The sequence below is a fragment of the Pholcus phalangioides genome, unplaced genomic scaffold (assembly GCF_987345545.1).
Source record: "Pholcus phalangioides strain wild (caught in Gottingen) unplaced genomic scaffold, Ppha-v1.0 ptg000003l_1, whole genome shotgun sequence".
In the NCBI taxonomy this organism is placed as follows: domain Eukaryota; kingdom Metazoa; phylum Arthropoda; class Arachnida; order Araneae; family Pholcidae; genus Pholcus; species Pholcus phalangioides.
In genome coordinates, this window is record NW_028301596.1 from 27,082,539 (window position 1) to 27,103,614 (window position 21,076).

At 37.7% G+C, this 21,076-nt stretch overlaps 1 long non-coding RNA gene across 4 annotated transcripts; it reads right to left on the reverse strand.

Moving 5' to 3' along the window:
* Positions 1 to 388: 388 nt before the first annotated feature.
* LOC149088347 (uncharacterized) lies at positions 389 to 21,015 on the reverse strand. Of its 4 annotated transcripts, none has more exons than XR_016194527.1 (4): positions 19,997 to 20,685; positions 2,277 to 2,482; positions 1,818 to 2,059; positions 389 to 817 (listed from the first exon to the last, which is right to left on the reverse strand). It is a non-coding gene; the product is annotated as an uncharacterized LOC149088347 (long non-coding RNA). The 4 variants fall into 4 exon arrangements; XR_016194530.1 differs by lacking the exon at positions 19,997 to 20,685 and adding an exon at positions 19,521 to 19,956 and having other exon boundaries at positions 390 to 817; XR_016194529.1 differs by lacking the exon at positions 19,997 to 20,685 and adding an exon at positions 11,121 to 13,937 and having other exon boundaries at positions 390 to 817.
* Positions 21,016 to 21,076: the final 61 nt, after the last annotated feature.

A 21,076-nucleotide genomic window follows, 5' to 3' on the forward strand; every position in this document is an offset into this window, starting at 1 on the left:
TTGGCGGGTTCGTAATCGCACACTGTCAGACATTTTGCCCGCGGAGATTTTTGTCGTGGTATGCAGAGTGCCTTCAGAAAATGGATGAAAACTATGAAAGACTATTAATTCTAGAATGAAAAATAATTTCGGAATTGAAAAATATTTGATTTAATGAAAGAATTCTAGAACAAATTGATGAAAACAGAATGTTAGAAAGAAATAATTTTAAGTTTACTGGTTTTTAAAATAATTTTTCAGAAGTTTAATTCTTATCCTAATTTACCTGTTTTTGTCCTGAAAATATTTTTTCCTTTTTTTTGTTATATATAAGATTTCCCCCAATCACAATATTAAATTATTTTAAGTGGATACTGTTAATTAGTTTGTATTGGTTAAAAAGTTGAATGGAAAGTTACCTTTAAAACCTTTACAAAGATTAAGTTACATTAAGTAAACTTTGAATACTTATGAAACATAAAACCTCAAGAGTGATATAATAAAGCAAACACAGTGAAGAACACTTTATTAGATATTGTGTGCGTGTGGCACCAACTTTTATTTCACAAATAATCATCCATTCAAAATTCAACTCAAAAATGTTCAAAAGTCAAACATCAAATTGTTTATTCAATAGTTTTGATGATATATGATGCAAATAAACATGATGTATAAACACGTTGCTGCAAATAAACATGCATGTTTTGAATGTCTTCCTCATGAAGTTATAAGCCTTGCTTGAATAAAACTAATGTTAAGGCAAAGGCTCCAAACTCATGTGGATATTTTTCCATTTTTGAGCTTTCGTAAGTTCTGCTGCTGGACCAAGCAATGAAAACTATAAGAAAGGTGGAAACGACTATCAGAAAAAACAAGTACCTAATAAGGGAGCAGTTTATTTTCAATAACAAGCGGATGTTTATTTTCAACATTTCAGGAATTGGTTCTGAAAATTTTTATATGGCACTGAACTATGTGTATACAACATATACAGTTGTATGTTGTATACAATCAAATAGCAAAATGTCACAAGTCAAGTTTCCCAAAAAATTGATTTGTTCGCATTCTGGAGTCTTGTTCATCAAAATTTTGTCTATCTTTCAGTTTATGAGGAACCAGCGAAGGCAAATTGCAATAAGTTAAAAAGCCACAGTATCACATTTTTACAAAATATTGTTTACAAATTTGCCCTCATGAAATTTTGAAAAAGTGACATTTTTCCACCTGAGCACAGAAATGAGAATATTGGAAAAAGACACACATAAAATATAAATGATAAACAAAAAAATTAATTGCACATATACCTTCAATACTCGTATAAATTTCTATAGTGATTTCAGCAATTTTTAATTGCCAGGTAAAAATAATATTCAGGAAAAAAATTTAACGTACAAACTTTTGAGATTTGGATTTCTTTCTATTTCATTAAGCTAATAATTTTTTTTTTTTCAAATCTAAAACTTTACTACTTTGATATTTTCAAGAAAAGTCTACACACAATCAAGATGTGTTCTGGCATTTGTGCATTACTCACAACTGAGCTAAACACTACTGACATGACCATACATGCAACAAGAGATTTGCAAGCACTGTTGACCAAGTTAATTGTCATTGGTTAGTTTATTTACAAAACTAGAGAAGGAAAGTAGGAAATAAAAAAGCATTTACGTACCTAAATTCTTTACTCTGATAATGAATTTAATTAATTTCAAACCAAAAACTTTGGCTTAAAAAAAGAAAAGTTCAACTCAAGCAGATATATGAGTCATCAGAGTTCAACTCATAGAAAATTGACTGTAGGTCTATATAGAATAACCTCATGAAAAATGCAACCATACCTCTAACATATTAGAAGCAACATCAGAAATTGAAGACTTTTTCATGATTTCCAGCATTTATTGAAGAGAACTGACTGTTATCTCAACTGACTTTCTTCTTTTTTTTGTGCCCAATATTGTAATTTAGCTATTAGCTTATCCTGTGGTTAGCTATTTTCAAAGCTTCAGTAGCTTATGGGCAGGGAACTTGATACCATCAGAACCAAAATCTCCAAGATAGCATTTCTTTCTGTTTTTGGCAACTGCAAAATATGTTAACAGTAAAATTAGTGACAAGCATCAGTTTCACGTCAATCAACATGAAAACATAAAACAAAGTTTTGTGTTAAGAGAAACATGTCCACAAGTTTTCGCATCTGCATTTTGAGATATTTTTCTTATGACAGACTAGAATAAAATTCATCTACGAAAAAATAGTTTAAGCTAAATTACATCAGAAAACTAAATGTGTTTTGTTACCTGCATTACTCGTACTAGGCACATTGAATTTTCATCACTTTTCCGCTTCTTTGGTGACTTTCCAACAAGCATTTTTTTAGTTATGAGCTTCTCCCGATCAAAACAGTCTTCTGTAAAATGCTTGGAACAAATTTTGGAGTAATCAGAGACCTTCTCTCCAAAGATAGATTTCCCAAAGCTGCCTTCTTTCATGATCTTTAGGAAAACTGAAAAATAAAAAATATTTGTGTCAGTTCAAGGCAAAAAAAAAATGAGACTATTGGAATACAAATCCAAATAACATGTTAAAATTGTTATAATTATTAACAAATTATGTTTTATGAGCAATATTTTTTTTTTTCATCCAGCTACTACTTTGAAAATTGCTTTACTGTGGCCTCTGAATCTATATTTTTATAAACCCATTTTTGACTGATTTGGATATGTTTCAAAATTTTTTCAAGTAATTTTCATACAAATTTTTGCAAGAAATTCATCATTTCAACTACTTCCGGGGCAGGGGTGAAGAACATATACCCAATATATGTATATATTTAACCTTGTTTCTCCATTTCTCTATTGTACTTTTATTATGTATTTACTTTTTTATTTATACTTTTTTTAACTTTTTATTTATTTTCACTTACTGTTACTTTTTAAATTTTTGTAAAAGCTGGGGGTTGGGGAAATCACCCTCTCCAAGAAATTATCATTTTAGGAAATAGAAAAGTATGATGAAAAGGTCATACTATTTCAAAAAGAAGGTACAAAGAAATTCACTTTGATTTTTCAAAAATCAAAATTCATATAATTTTTTTCATTTTTTTTGAAACTGCTCAGGTATGTTAAGTAACCAGTAATCATATGCAAAATTTGTGTGCAATTTGGTTAAAAATCGGAAGATCTGTCTGGGTTGAGATAACGCATCCCAGCTGCAGTAGTTGGCGAAAAATTTGGTCGCCAAGAAGAACATCAACATACTTGTGGAACATGGTGACAAATAGATCAAAATTTAATTAAATTTTTATTTAAACGTGCAGAAATATTTATAACCATTTAGTTGTTAAACTGAATTTTAATATTTATCTAAAAATTAGCAAGAATGTGCACCTTATTTAACAAGTTTTAATGAATGCATTTTTGCATGGCAAACTTTAATGACTGGAGAAACCGCGAGACACCCAAGCTCTGTCGCAAGAAGCAACGTAAGCACTTCGGCCCCCCCCCCCAGGGGGGGGGGAACAGGGTATCTCCGGTAAAACCAAAATTTATTGATACGGCAAAGATTACATGTAGTGCAAGGAAATCAAAAATTATGTAAATCGAAGAATCAAATTAATCAAGTTAAAGTCAAAGTGCAACGGGCACGGATAATAAATAATTATAGAAATAATAAAATTGTATCGCAAGAGGCGCAATCAGAAATTTGATTGATCAAGGATTGTATGACAGAAAGGCAGAGCACCCCATTGCACTCGGGCAGTTCAGTACAGTCAGTCTAATTTCTCCGAGACTTTATTAATTAGGTTTTGGATTCATCCTGCTCCTCGCTCGCAAACAGTGCTACCAGTGCACTGTCAGGGTGAAGACGCGGCGATCTCCTTAACGGCGTTGGTACCGGAGCTGGAGGAGACGGATCCCTTATCTTTCCAGGATGTTCCTCAAGAAATTTCACCATTTTTCTTATCTTTTCCTTTGATTCCTCTCGACGTAATATGCCAAGCATCCATGGTCTGTGAAGATGGGCAGCCGGCGAACAGAAGTGAAAGGGCGTCGTTTCTGGACAACATGTGGCGTAGTGCAGGGGCATGCCAGGCTCAACACAAGAGCATTTATCGCTGGCAATCGCTTTAAAGCGATGTAAGGTTGCTGGGATGTAAGGCCCATGACTGGTGACAAATAAGATGAGCTCTCGTGAACAGCCCCTGCTCCTAGTACCTACTTTCTTTATAACTTCATGAGTTGATCTTCCTGACGCCTCTGGTATATCCCAATGCAATTGCCAATTTGCTATCATGTCCTTCCAGAGGAGTGATTTTGGGTGAGAAGGTGGATATAAGAGTTCGTCGTAAAAGACTCCGGTATTGGTCGCTTCTTTGGCCGCCGCATCCGCAAGCTCATTTCCCCACTGGCCGTTGTGGGCTTTTACCCAGGAGATGCGTATTGATGGGTGAGATACAAGTATACTCCTGATCTTTCTCCCCATTGTGTTTTCAGAGAGCGGGTTTAGAATTGCCTGGAGACTTGAACAGCTATCCGATCTTATTACAATCTGCCTACAATCCTGTTTGTAGCTGCATCCAGAGCTGCTGTAAATATAGCGAGCATCTCAGTTTGATATACTGAATTATTTTCTTTTAGTTTAGCAGCCCATTTATCCACGATCTCCGTTCCCACGGTTTTTATACAGGCAGCTCCTGTACCTGATTCCAGTTTAGAGCCATCCGTGGATGGCTAGATACGACGGATTTCTCCTCAGGTGTATCATCCTCCGAAGAGTCTAGGAGTACTTGATTGGCCTGCAGAGATTCTGAAGGATGCGAGGTCCAGCCTATAGTTTTTTGCTCGAAGGCGTCCGGGACTAATGTTTCCTCTAAAAATGGACATGACTTGTGAAGCTTTAGAAGACGTGTGACTCTTGCCAGGAATTCTATCTTGAGGGATAATGGCGGAAGCCCCAAGATCACCTGAAGAGCATTCGTAGGTGTAGTTCTATACGCACCAGAGATGTATAGAATCGAGCCGTCTGAACATCTGGACCTTGGAAGAATGCCATATTGAAGCTCCATAAGCTATCATAGGCTCAACCACTGTCAAGTAGAGGGATCTCCTCAGAGCCCGTGTCAATCCCCACTGTGGTCCGGCTATCAGGCGCATCTTATGAAGAACACCTGACGCCTTTCTCTTCTGTTCCTTGATGTGATCTTCCCAGCTAAGTTGCTTATCGATAAAGACTCCTAAATAACATAGCACGTCTGTTTTCTTGATGGTTTTCCCTTGGAACCAGATGGTGGGAGGTCTTTTCTTTGATATCCACAAGAATTTTGTCTTAGCCATAGAGAGAGTGAGCTTATGCATGTGCAGCCAATTTGACACTGTTCTAAGGGCTTCTTCTGCTAGATCACCTGATCCCTTAACAGTAGGGGCAGAAGCAATTACCAAAAGATCATCAGCATAAGCCTGAACTTTGACGTTTGAAGGCCAATTAATTTTCAACAGCTCATCCAGAACAAGATTCCATAACAAGGGGCCAGAACATGAGCCCTGAGGAGCACCCTTTTGAAGCTCTTTCACAGCTTTTCCCGCATCCGTGACCAACACCGCTCAACGGTGGTTCAAAAGGTCTGATAAGATGACCTTGAGCTGTTGTGGTATGGGCGCTATTGCTAGACGACGGCGTATAGACGAGTATCTGAGGTTATCGAACGCCCCTTCTATATCCAGGGATATGATGGCTAGGTCATTACCTCGATTTCTTTGCGTCTTGACCTCTTCCATCATGTCTGCAAACGCCATTTCTGCTGAACGACCTTGTCGGAATCCATACTGGTTGGTATGCCAGAATCCTTGCCTCTCCGTGTAAAATATGACTCGTTGTACTATAATTTTTTCCAGTACCTTCCCGAAGCCAGAGAATAAAGAGAGAGGGCGGTAAGTTTTGGGTCTCCTGGATGTCTTCCTTTCTTCAATAAAAGGAGTAGCTTACCTTCTTTGAAATGATTTGGAAAACATCCCAGTTGCAGGCACTTATTGTATAGGGAATGTAAAAGATCTGGAAATGCTTGACTCGCCTTGACCATCCTGTTGTTCACCCGGTCTAGATCTGGGGCTTTCCGCATATTAAGCTGGTCAACGATTCTTTTTATCTCTTGCTTAGATATTGCTCTCATATTCAAATCCGGGTCGAAGTACATACTAGAGCTCATACAAGGAGGACCATAGTCATCGGGATCAACATCATTAAGGTGTCTTTCCCCCGCCTGCAAAATTGTTTCATCACCAAATTAAATCAGCTGCGGCTTCGTTTTGTGGGACATAGAAGCATGATATACGGTACCAAATTCAGAGGCCGTTTTCCCACATAGTGCACGCCAGGCAGATAATTTTGTTTTACGAATCTCTTTACGGTACTGAGCCTGATATTTATTAAATGCCATGCGCAGGCTAATTTTGTCCTCCTGATCATACATACTGTCTTTTTAGAGCTCTGAACTTCTTGCGTGACACTTCCAGTTCAGTTGTCCACCATGTGCTTTTGGATTTAACTGACATCTGCGATCCGTTGCTCCCAGGGAGCAACGATCTATTACCTGCTTCTTCTATTACTTGATGCACAGTGTGTGTAATATGCTGAAGTTGATCATACGTTCGGCACTCACGAATCTGCCTTATCAGGACTGGTGTCGTACTTCTGAGGATACGAATAAAATTTAAGAGCTTACGTTGCGTTGTTTTGAATCTAGGGGTTTCAGATGACGGAGATGAGTCACCATGAGATCACCATGTGGATATAGGAGTGACTACTTGCTGATGGTTCCTCTCCCACAGACCATTCTATGAAATATGCTAGAGACATGATTGCATATAGATAGATCCGGCCAGCCGAAGGATCCAGTGTGTCCATAGGTCGGTGTGCTGCTGTCGCCATTCAAAAAGAAGAGGTCTTTGGACATAAGGAAGTCTAGGATGTCTTCACCTCTTTCATTATTATCGGAGTAACCCCATTGAGAGTTGTGTCCATTCCTGTCTACGGCAATAATGGTCCCGTGCCTTCCATTCTTTACCACGATCTCCTAAATCTCCTGGATAACTTCTTTTATGTCCTTGTATGGAGACGAATACAAACTAGCCACGATCAACTCCTTCCCGTCTAGGTGCAGTTGCACCGCTACCGAGTTATTCATAACCGACAACACAGCTCCATGAAGTGCTCTGTTGCGGATCATGATCACAGCCTTCCCATTATTTGATGTCCAGCATGACCAAGTCAAGGGGAGACCCTTGAGTTCCGGACCTTGCGCTGTGGACCAGACCCAGGGCTCTTGGGCAAGTACTATGTCCACGTTCATTTCGTTGGCAGTTTTTTCTAATTGGTAAGTAGCCGCTTTAGAGTGATCTAAGTTAATCTGAAGTAATCTAATTCTCTGCTCTTTACTCAGTAAATTATTACGCAATCTATTTCATGATATTTCGTCTACCCTTGATAAGAAGAAAATTGGTGCACATACGATCATTGGCACGGTGATAGACATCGAGATATGTGCTAGGTTTAGGAAACAGCACTGCACACATCGTCTTTTCCTTCTCTCCTGAAATTGGGGATCGACGGGAAGTTATATTGATAGAGTTGAGCACCAAATCGGATACGATCAGCTTCTTGGCAAGATCTTTCATTATCATAATCTGCCTGCCGTCCATAGTTTTTGCCACTACTATAAATACTTCCATGAAGATACTTCATATTTCCCGTGCGTCGCTGACGATCTAAGTCAAAGTGATGTCGCCATCTACCCCATTCTTGTTGCTTCATAAATAAGCCGCCGGTGCTACCGGATATGTGATTTGTCAATAGAAATGTTGGGTGAAGCGGGTTGGCCAACATAAATTTCGAGCATCGGGATTCACTTTTTATCTTTCACAATCGTTGAGGCCTCGGAGAGTCAATGAGCTTTTGGTAAGAGTTTCCCCTCGATGCACACTTATCATTCGAAGGTGACCAAGTGTCAAGGACTGTGTATCTCGAGATAGTGTTTTCATTAAGTATCTCTTCGATACCCTTCAGCGGTTCAGGATTAGCTTGCCACTGGCGTGCTTCCAAAGGCGTTCTCCACTGCACTTGTTTAGTATTTCGAGAGCAACTCTTATATGTTGTGTTTGCACTTGGCTCGCCATTGTAGTCCCTTCCAATGTCCTGAAGATTAACAAAAATAACGCGCGAGAGCAGACGACGCTTCCAAGAGTCTATGGTAAACACATTGAAAATGGCCGCGGGAAGGGGGAAAATCGTTTAAAAGTCACGTGACCTTTACTGTCTGGACCCGTAAAATAGGGTTTCCCTCACTCTACTTTATTTCTTCTCTAAGGTTTGAACTCTTCCCATCTCTAACTCTGTATCTTACCAACCCACCACTACAGCGCTGGTTATTGGTGGTTGTTATAACATTAATTCACAAGTAATGGTTTTATACTTGTATTTTCAATCAAATTTATTCATTTTCATGTATGCACAAAAATTACAAAATAGAAGTTGTGAGACATATTTATCATTTTGCGGCAGGTAATTGAAAAAATTATATTGTAGTTAAGGAAATTATATATAACACAAGAAACAAATTAATGTATTGTGTAGTATATTAATTATTTATTTAAAGTTATTATATATATATACACTGCTGGCCACCCAAATTGCAACACCAAGAAAGACAAGAGATATCGCAACAATATTTATTTTGTAGATAACATGTTGACCAAGCATCAAATGATTAAATTTATAGACTTCTGTGAAGTGTGGTTCCTGCCAAAATCAGTAGCCAGAGTAGCCGCCATTGTTGGAGATCACCGCTGCCACACGCCTCGGCATTGATTCAAAGAGACTTTGGATGTGTTCCTGGGGTACAGCAGACCAAGCAGCTTCCACGCGTTGCCAAAGTTTATCTGGTGTGGCAGCTGGGGATGTAATCTGGGTCAATCGTTGAGCAACCATGGACAACATGTTTTCTATCGGCGAAAGATCCGGAGATCGAGCTGGCCAGGGAAGCAATTCAATCTGGCGATTGACGAAGAACCTTTGGACAATGCGTGCCACGTGTGGTCACGCATTATCCTGTTGAAATATGGCTGTGGGCAAGCCTTGAAGGTAAGGAAGGACAACTGGCTCCAACACCTCGGAGATGTAGCGCTGGCTTTTTAAAGTACCGGCAATGCGTACTAGAGGAGTGCGAGAGTGATATCCAATACCGCCCCATACCATAATACCCGGTGCAGGACCAGTGTGGCGGTGCATAACGCAGCTGTTCAGCATCCTCTCTCCACGGTGTCTCCAGACTCGAATCCGACCATCGTGGTTTGGCAGACAGAAGCGTGACTCGTCAGTAAAGACAATTTCATTCCATTGTGCCGTCCACATCCTTCTTTCATCGCACCATTGGCGGCGGAGACGTCTGTGGTTCTGCGTCAAGGGTAGACGAAGCAATGGACGTCTTGCGGACAGACCACTCTGCTGTAAACGGCGTCGAATGGTACGCGCAGACACTGGATGATGCGGTACAGACTGAATGTGCTGTGCTATGGTTCGTGATGTGGCTGAGCGATCCGTCACTGCCATACGCCTGTCATCACGTGAAGTGGTGCACTGAGGTGGATGCGATCGAACACGTCGGTCCGTCGTACCCTCCTGCATCCAACGATCACATATCCGCATTACAGTTGTTTGGTTTCGTCCAACACGACTACCGATTTCCCTGAAAGGTAATCCACAATCTCGGTAGGCCACTATCCTTCCTCTGTCGAACTCGGATACTTGATCAAAAGATGATCGCTGTTTTCTACGAGGCATAATTGATCGTTTTTTTGAAAAAACCACAAGAAAAACACAATTGCCGTACTTCAAATCGTCGGAATCTCCAAGCCTTAAATAGCGCTTTTAAGTGGCGCCACAGGCGCGCGTGATGTGCGTCTGCGCTGAAATTCTAATCATTTGCATATCTCACCTACGCTAATGCATGTTGTAAATTTCATATTATTTGCATGCTTCCTTCAGGGTGTTGCATTTACGGTGGCCAGCAGTGTATATATATAATTTACGCTAATAAAACAAAAAAAATATGCAACACAAAAAGTTAAAACTCTCAAAGTATGGTAAAAAATGAAAACACATCAAAGGAAAAAAATAATTTTAAGAACAACACACACATATATACAACAAAAACAAGAGCAAATTTTTCTAAATTAAAAAATATGTGCAGTTATAAAGTGGCAATTAAAGTTACGGTGGATAAGTTCTTGCTCCTCCTAAAATACCAACATCTACGATGTGAAGCATACACAGTAAGGATTCAATTATAACTGATTCTGATATATCAACATAATTAATCCTATTAAAATCAAATTTTCATATGAAAAATTATTCATTCAAAGCGTACAAAAAATTGTACGTTCGACTTTAAATTTTCTCCAAATTTTTATTTGAAGGCAATATTTTTATTTAAAGGCACACTATATGTTGATATATCGGCATTCCGCGAACCGACTAGGTTTGAGTCCGTCATGCGCCAGAAAGTCATACTTTTTCTTTTTCCGTCTCTTCGAATAGCGCCATATCTTCTGAAAGTCGAACTATTTACAAATAGTCTCTTTTTTTTTGACATTCCCAAAATGGACATAGCGATAATTTTAACACGTGATGTTTGAGACATTTTATGACTTAAAAAAAAACGTTTTTGTTGACATCAGGCGACAACTTAGGTTCGTTATTGGTTGTCACAAGATAAATGAAGTACTTTCAATTGCGATTTTGTTTGAATGGAAATGTAAAAACATTTTAATGAGTAACTTCATATAAATTTATCAACACTTCTTCATATAAATTATAATTTCATCCATATCATGTTTTTTTACGGAAGATCAGAAGATCTGTAAAATCTGGCAACAATTGAAAAAGATGCAATGTATTCTTTTTCGTGTACATTGAACTAGAAAAATGAATTTTTTTAAATCTTTTTCTTTTCGATAATTATAAATAATGCAAATAATTATATTTATAACTATATTCCTATATTTTCAGGGATAAAAAAATAAAGAAAACAGCTAAAATCAGCAGGAGATTATTTAACGGAAATTGTAATAGAACTATTCAATAAATAATACTTGTGTGTGTGAAGTCTTCATAAAATAACAACCGTAGAGTACTGCTGCCACAGTGTGATCGGTAGAGGCATGGCGTAACGCGAGTTACGTAGGGACCGGGGCTAAAGGCCCGTTTACACGCGGTAAGTGATTTATGAAGGTTTTTAACAACTGGCTATTGCGAAGATATATTCTGGAAAGAGAAAATTCAACTGTCCCTGCGGGGAATCGAACCCACGTCCTTTCACTTTCCGGGTGAACGCACTAGACCAGTGGTTCTCAACCGGGGGCCATAGGATATTCCAGGGGGGCCACGGATGAAAATATGGCAAAAGGGGAGCCACGGCTACCGATACGGAGGCCACGAAGAAATTTGTGACATTAAATTTTTTTAGTCAGTGACTAAAAAAATTTAATTTCAAACAAAATGCATAGAATATCTTTTTCGTAATTTTTCCCCATTCAAGTAACATTAATATGAGGAAGAAGGAAATAAAAAAAAAGTGGTTCATGTAATCTCGGTGGTTTTACAACTTGGGGGTGATAGTAGGCCCTGACACAAACTATAGAAGAGGTTTAAGCAAAATGGAATAACTGTAAAGACAGAAAATTGTGTGTGTTCAGACTTTTCATTCAAAGAGGGATGCCATAAAGAAAACAAAGAGTTGTTAACCATTCATTGACATTCTTTTGAGTGCTGGTAGTAAATGTAATCCAAGAAGTAGACGGGTGGAAAGTGAAAGCATGTAAAAATCCCATCGTTTTCATGCAATTACAGACGGATAGCCATTTAGTTTAGCACAAAGCTATCTTCAGCCAGCACTGAGTGGTCTGATGGGGAAATATATTTATAAAAATCGAATTGAGAATGATTGCACTGGGGTATTTTTTTATGAATTTTGAAAGGGGGTGCCAATCCATTGCCTCTGCTGAAAATAAATAAAGTCGAATTCAGTTATAACGAACTCCAAGAGATTAAATCATATATGGAGGAAAAATACCCACCTTTATTAAGACCCTTTATTAATACGCTTTGGTCAAACCCCATTAGACCGGAAGTCCAAGAGACCCGAGAAATCACTTCGCAATAATGAAATTTCGTTACAGAGGAATTCCAGATTTTTATATTGTTCCTATGGAAACCTATCCGAGGGATTAGAAAAGTTTTCGTTAAAACGATATTTTTCCCATTGTAATGGTATTCGTTACAATGAGAGTTGACTGTATTTCGTCTCAAGCTATTTTTTTTACGTGTATTTGGAGGCTGCATGGGTAACAGGGTGTGTGGTACTTTACTGGTGAGCCATTAATCTTAGAGACATACCCAACTAGAAAAAGTATCCAAATCACGTGTCCAACTCAGATATGTCATTCATGTTGTAAGGGGTTGTATAGCTATAAAATAAAAAAAACAACCTTTTATACCGTCCCTGTGTGCCAAAGAACCCAATTAAGAAGTTGTTGCTCTGTCTTTCCCGATGCCAACTGAAATTTCACGTTTCTAAGTGCAATATTCACAGAGATATGCGAATTCGAAAAATTGAGGAAATTTGGGAAAAAACAGCATTGATGCGGGTAGAATGGTTTCCTCTCATTTAATGCAGTTTTTTCCCAACTTTCTTGGAATATCTCAGTGAAAATTTGAATTTAGACACGTTGAATTTTTTTGTCGGAGACCAGGAAAAACAACTTTCCAATTGAGTTTTGGGGCACAGGGTGTCCACATAAAAAGTTAACATTTTTATTTTAATAAAATCTGTAACCCCTGGCAACATGAATCAAATATCTGTGAGTACTACACATTATTCGGGTACTTTTTCCAACTGGAAGTATGCTTCTAGGACCAATGGTTCGCCAGTAAAATGCCATATGCCTTGTTACCTATGTGCCCTGTATGTTAAATATGGTACGGACTGTTATGTGAAATATTGTGTTGTGTTTAAGCCAACACGCACGTTGCTTCATTCGCCTGCGAGAGAGCGGTCACATTATGAACCAAAAAGCCACTTGAAGGTAGCTTGTCATCCAATGAAATACCAGATTTTCACCGTATCGAAATTGAAGTCAACAAACTGATCATTTTCGTATTTGAAAATCTGATTATTTATATTTTCCGATGGGCTTGAAATCCTGATAATGAATCATTATTATGTTCACACGAACAGTTTCACTGCGTACATGATTTCTCTTCAATGAATGGTTCAAACAAATATTTAAAAAAATTTTCACACACATTTTTTTTTTAAATTCATAGTAGGGCCACAACATGAACCTATATCCTTGATACATGTATTATTGTTGAAAACGATGTGGAAGGTTGAACTTTTCCACTGTGATTCATTTGTGTGGCTACTCCCTCATTACTACTTTTATCCGCACGAAGAGAATAAAATTAATAAAATTGCTTGCTACCACTTTTTGCGATTTTTATCATCATGAGAATGCATATTTTTGAAGCTACAACTGACATTTCTCAATGAAACCATAATCTTTTACACACAAAAAAAACTAATTTGGAAATAATAAAAATTTCATCCAGTAAGAGTAATTTGATGACATTGTGCCGTCTTCAAGCGCAGAGTTTACATTGATTAAAAATATATATTTTTTTAATTGGACTCACACAACACATAAAACATACAAATCAAACTGAGAAAACACAAAACAATGACCTTCACAAAAAGTAACATTAGGATGATACAGACCCTTTGTGACCCCAAGGGATTTATTCTATTTTTACTGTATTCTATTAAGTTTATTTTGCTTTTTCGTTATTTTCATAAATTAAAAATTAATCAAATTAAATTCAAAAATATTTATATTTCAGACAATTTTTGAATAACTATCTTCTAATAGTAAAACGGGGGTGGGGGAAGAAAGGAAGGGGGAGTAGAAAATTATTCATGTTCGCAAGGGGGCCACAGGAATGAGAAATGGTTGAAAGGGGGCCATGGACAAAAAAAGGTTGAGAACCACTGCACTAGACTACAGAGGCACAGACTCTCTCAATCTTCCCTTGCAGCTCGTGTACACTGAAAGGGGCCGTACATGGACGACCGGACCAGACTCAGGCCAAGCTCACAACTGCTGACGCCCCCAGTTGTTAAAAACCTTCATATAGTAGCGGAGAGTGACGTCATCCTTGTGTAAGTGATTTAGTTGGTAGTATATAGTCAGGGGGTGCCATAAAACCGGTTTTCTAGCCACTCTTTTCGAAAAATCAAGTGACGTCACCCGATTCTTCACGCGGCCATCTCCCGTTGGAACACTGAGTAAAATTACCATTTTTTGATAATTTTTTTGCATAGTTCTAATTCACAAAACTCTTATCATTTTTTCAGAGTAGGTGCTACAAATACCGCTGATTATCAAAATGTATTTTTTTTATTTTTTTGAAATTTTTTTATTTTTGACAGATTTTTTTTCCGACCCAATGCAATGTTAAATCAATGGGAAGTATGCACGTTTGTAAAATCAAAAAGGGAAACGGAAAGGAAATTATCAGAATGGGGAAAACATTTTCCCCATAAATGATGGCCTTTTGATATTCAATGTTCAGTGGGAATGTATAAATTGGAATAAGGTATGTCTTCATCTTTTTCTTATAACTTGGCCTTACATTCAGAGCCGCAACTAGGGGAGAGCAGGCGGGTTTGGTCTGTGGGGGGTGGGGCGAATTTCACCCTTTCCCTTCTCCTTCAATCAACATTACAAGCAGGGCCGCAACTAGATGCTTGGTCACCCGGGGCAAGTGCGTATTTTAGAGCGCCCTTGTAATGTTGAAGGAGAGGTTTGGGAATAAAATATGCGCTCCCTCTGGTCCAGCGCCCTGGCCATGGCCCGCACATCCTGGAGTGGGGCCTCTAGGCTGGAATCTTTTGCGGACCCCCCGACCAGACTGTCACGGGCCCTTTTATGATGGAATTATAGCGTGAAAAACAGAAATAATGAAAATCGTCCCGGGACCCCAGGGCTGGAGGCTTGCCAGCCCACCCCTTGTGGGGGCCATGCCCTGGGCACGAGACCCAACTGCGCCCCCCCCCCCTAGTTGCGACCCTGATTACAAGGGAACGCCAGAATATGTACTTGCTTTGCTGACCAAGCATCGGTTGCGGCAAGCACCCTGCCCACATTACTACATTACTTACCATCTACGAGTTTTCTTTTGGGCTCTTTCCGGAGCTTTCATAACTTTCGCCTGAAAATTTACTTGCCTTATTCTGATGAATGTTCTTACTCGTGCATTTAAGTGTTTATAATTTTTCATTCACTTCGGGATATTTTGATGATATTGTTTCGCACAGAGATTTAATTATTTTTTTCTCAGACCAGAACGAGGTTCCATGCAGTCCAGCAAAAATGATTTCCCAGTTTCTGATTTTTTCAAGCCAATTTTGGGATGGAATTAGGAATCCTCCTCTCGAAAGTTTGCAAATCCACCCGAGTTGGGATGAACTTTGACAAGGTGTTCTCATTGTGGAATCGATGTTTCAGTACTTGGAAGCAATGTAGCCTGCCAGATAGTGGAGGCCTTCGGAAGAACATTTAATTCTTCCGAATTATAGTAACCGAAATTATAGTGTTATTTTTCAGGAAAAACGTACCCCACCCCCAGGCCCGTCATTTGGGGGGGGGGTCCAGGGGAATCTTGCTCCCGCGTGGGCGAATTCAAAATAATGATAATAATAATTAATAATAAATAACTAATAATAATTAATACCAAATAATAAATAATTGTTAATAATAACTGTTATTACCAAGAAGTTTTTTTTAATTCAATATATATATATATATATATATTAGTAATGCATCAAAGAGAAAATTAACAAATCAGATTTCAATGAAAACTTTTTCAAAAACAGATTTCAATGAAAATTTTCAAAAGTTAGAGTATCTCGCCACAAAAGGCTGCTTTATACACATAACCCGAAATTAAATATTATGAAAAGGTGAAAGATGAGAAGTTATTGAAAAATTGTAAAAAGGAAGAATATGGATCAATGAGGAGGTCGTTCACAAGGGGGAACCCCACACATTGCTCCAAACTGCAAAAATGTTTCTAAAGCCCCGTTCACATGTGCAAGATTAGGGGTCGCTTTGGTGGTAATTACCGGTATGACAACTTTTTTCCCCTCGTAGGGAAGAAAAAGGTGGGAGAGAAGCTAATAAAAAAAAGCCCATCTTTCTTGGGGTGGATTGGAGGTCGACACCGACCTTCTCTCCCATAATCCTTTGCGCCGCGAAAACTGCTATAAGCTCACCAGCGGCTAAAAATCCGACATTCCCTAGTGAACTCGACCAATCACAGAGGAGTGGGAATGAGTTACTCTTGAACCGTAAATTTAGCGGCGTAAACACTGTAAGAGAAGTGTAAACAACAGATTGAAACCTTCCGAGCTGGAGAAAATTTGAAATAGTTCCAGAAGGAAGTGGTTGGGCCGTAACTATACACTGTTCAAGTATTACTTAAGCAAAATTTTTATGGGTTTTTACCCCTCCCCAACCCCACTTGTCAGCAAAATCAAGTAAACGATCAAAACCTTCTAGATTAGTACCGTTATTAACCAAGGGCTGCTCTCCCCATTCTCGAGAGATATGCGGGTGGGGGAATATAATATATTGTATAATGTATACCCCCCTCGTGACCTCCAAGAGATGAAAATTGAATTTAAAAATTTAAATTCAAATAATTTTAATGAAATATTGTATAAAAATACCTGTACTGTTTTCATTAATTTCTGTAAATTCTGTAAATTTAAAATGTTTTTTGAAAGCTTGTGATGAGAGGAAATAATTTACCCTGTACCCCCCCCCTTTAAAGGTAGGTCCTATGTAAGCCCCCCCCCCCGGGCCCTCTTTACTTCTCTTTTTGATCTGAAGCAACCTAGTAGAATAGATCGGGATTTCAGGACGTTGCACTGCTGAGGTGAGCACCTCTACCAATCAACAAAACAACCATCAATTGCCACTGTTCTTTATAATATTTTACTAACATCTTTTGCCACAGAAAAACTAAAAAAATAACTTTTTGATTCCTTAATAGTGCATGTACATTTTGAATGCCCAGAAGAGCATCGATCAAGTTGGTTTCAAAACCCTTTTCATCTAAACAATAATCTTCAATGCATGGTTTGCTGAGCTGTTTACTAATATGTGTAGCATATCTAAGTGTCCTGTGAGTTTCATTTCATTAAAATGTCAAATGTGGTCAAAATCTGGTCCAAGTACTGATGCATCATTTTCCAAATCACATATCAATGCTTTGATTAAAAGGATGAAAAATGATTCTATTAAAAATCTATATCAGTGCGATAAATGCTCAATTAACAGGAAATTTTTTATAATTATGTCTTTAGTAGTATGAGATACTGTATTAGATTTGGTTGGAAATGAAGACAGGGCTGGTGCCTTGGGTCCTTAACCAGAAGGGGTGCCAAATTCACTCTTTAACTGCTTCCTCTACATGCAAGGGGCGCCAAAATTCCGGCTTGCCCTGGGTGACAAAGTATCTAATTGCAGCTCTGAATGAGGATACAGTACTGTATGAAGAAATTCGCTCTAGAATCACTTTTGTTTGTTGAAACACAATTTCCCATAAGTTTCTATGGAATATTGTTTGATTTACTAAAGGTATGGCTCAAAATTGAAAATACCAAGTTCGTTTTTTAAAATACCAAGGAATGTTATAAAGATGATAAAAAACTGACCAAACGCTAAAATGAATAGCTTTGAGAGCTATAAATGAGAATTTATAGGAATATAAGATACAGATCTTTTTATTTTAAACTATGCACGCAAACACCAGCTTTATTCTGCTTAAGCCAGTGTCATGGCCCCCACATCCTGGAGCAGGGCCCCTAGGCTGGGATCTTTTGTGGGCCCCCGTCCAGACTTTCACGGGCCCTTTTATGATGAATTTATAGCGTGAAAAAGAAAACAATTGTGAAAATCGTTCCGGGCCCCAGGGCTGGAGCCTTGTCAGCCCACCCCTTCTGGGGGGCCATGGCCAGTGTTAACACAGTCGAGTGTGTAGGTGTCCCCCATCCATTTGTGTTTTGGTACATCTGGAGAAAAGATTACAAAAAAGGGGATGCGAGTAAATCAATGCTTGTTCGACATTCTGACAATGATTAGCTTAAATTTATCTCATGATGCAGCTGATTTATGTCATTGCTTGCATTTGTATCAAAGAAAATGTTCATTAATCGCATCCATTAGCCAAGGCAGAAAAACTATTCAAAAAAAAAATTGTTAGCCAAGGTACTGTATCCTTGATAAACTGATATATTCAATTTTCTTCAAACCCGATTTGAATAAAGCCATGCCAATATGTTCTCATCCAAATGCTTAGATAATCTTCATTCCAATCCCTCCCCCACCCCTTGTTATTAAAAGCAAATATAAAACCCTATTTTTCCTTATTGGTGCTTACGTAATATTTGAACGGTTGTGAGAATAACAGAAATGTGCAAATAATTATACACAGTGAGAGGGAAAAAATTTTTGAACACAAAATATATATATTTTTTTTAATTTATACAAAAATTGCCACGTTTTTTAAGACAAATAAATTCAATGGGTCGAATGGTCGACGCGTTTTGGCTCCTCAATGGAGAACCGTCATCAGGACCTCGTGGTCAGAAATTCACACGAATGAGTCGTGGAGGAGTGATGTTTACGTCTGGTCGTCCGAAGAGTTCGCCTTTGTATTTGCTGCGTCAGACGTAAACATCACTCCTCCACAACTCATTCGTGTGAATTTCTGACCACGAGGTCCTGATGACGGTTCTCCATTGAAGAGCCGAAACGCGTCGACCATTCGACCCATTGAATTTATTTGTCTTAAAAAACGTGGCAATTTTTGTATAAATTTAAACCAGGCAAAGTTTCTCATTTTTTGTGATAACAAAATATTTTATTAAGTCATATGTTATTGAATGACGTTTAACATAAATAAAGTTGCGCACACTATGTCATAGTCCCAAAGGCAATTAGAAATAAACATGATTTTATATATTTTGAAATTAAAATTTTTTTTTTAATTGCTGCTTGTATTTCCATAGGTTGAAAATGTTATTTTTCATAGTATTCTATAATACTGTGCAGAAGTGCGTGGTGTTTTGAATTTTTATGCATTATAGAATAAGCAATTTCCTGATATAGCAGAGAGGATCAGACCATCAAAATCAATATCATATCAGACATTCTATAGCATTGAAGATAAACATATATATACAGTAGATAAACAGATATATACAGTAGATAAACAGATATAAACTGTAGAATAAACATATAAACTGTAGAATAAACAATTATTCTAACAGCCGAGAGGATAAGGCCATCAATAATACATTATGCAGACATGATTCTACAATATTAAAAATAAACATGATCATGAATTAAATTTTTAATATTACAGACCCTGTTGCTCAGCCCAAAGAGACCTTTTTTACCCTTTCAGTGGCACTCCTGAGATATCTTGTCAAACCTGATCTGCTTTATTCCTGTCACCCCGATATATTTTGTCCTCTATAAAAATGCAGTGAAACTGTTTTTAGAATAAAATGTTTTCCATTCCCCTCCAACCAATCAACTGTCAGTGGGCAGAGTTAGCTATTGTTCTAGGTTAGATAAGAAGAATAAGCGAGAAAAAAAAGAGAAATATAAGCTCAATATATAAATAATACAAAAAGGGTTCTCTTCATAGAAAGCCACACACGTAATGGCAAGGTTTTGCAATTCCAAATGTGGCAATTTCAAATGCTGATCAGGAAAATTTCAAAAACCACTTAAAGGGTTTAATGGGAGTTTGGCTTAGATTTGCACCTTAAAATTGAAAAACCAACTTGAGCTGACCATCCCACACATTGGGGCTAAAACAACTTTTAATAACTTACCACTAATCATGAGCTAATCCCAAAATATTGGTCTGAGGATGTGTTGTATCCACAGTGTGTACCAAGTCAAGAAAAACCTTAAGGGTTGTGGAAAAGATTAGTTTTCTAAATTCAAAAGTCATAAGCTTGTCACAAAAGTTCAGCGATACAAGCGGAAATTGTAGTAAACCACTTTGAAAGTGCTCGAATGTTAATGAATTTAGACAGCTTTATTTTTTTTTTTGGTTCCTTTTTTTCCCCCACATTGAATAAACCATGGAAACGGCATGCGCGAAGAGACTTACAGGCATTGTAAATTCTATTTTATTTCATCCCGAAGATTTCTTTAATTCTATTGATTCATATTTAAAAGGGGTTGACAGAAATTAAACATATAGTTAATTACAGGAAAGCATAGGTAGAATTTTCTCAAGGAGAGGATTTTCAGATTTTTTATCCTTCTTTGCAGGAAAGTATGCCATCGCACTGTAGAAAATATAATTACAAGAAAATGTACTTAATATGCAGGAAAAATAAGAACAGAAAAATACATGTAATGTAGGAAAAGTAATTACAGGAAAATACACAATGTAGGAAAAATTACAAGAAAATGTACTTTTAATGTAGGAAAAATAAACAAAATATACGTAATGTTGGAAAAATAATAACAGAAAATGTATTTAATGCAGGAAAAATAAAAACAGAATTATACACAATGTAGAAAAAATAATTATAAAAGAAAAATCAATTAACCTCAAATACATAAACCCAAACCAACAGGAAATTGATGAAAAAAAGAGAACTATGTAGAAAATATTGATGGAAAAAAATAAAGATGAGAGCCAGAAAAAAAAAAGCGCAGAATATTACAAAATTACGAGAACGCGCTTGCGCATTGTAAGTTCCGAACAGTTTCCGAACTATTGTACACGAAGTAACGACCGGTTCGAGAGTAACTCACTCCCGCTCCTCTGTGATTGGCCAAGTTCACCAGGGAATGTCGGATTTTTAGCCGCTAGTGTATTTTGAAACCCAGAAAAGAAGATGGAAATCCGTTGCCACTCAAGATATTTAAAAATTCAGAATATGCTTCTAAATAAT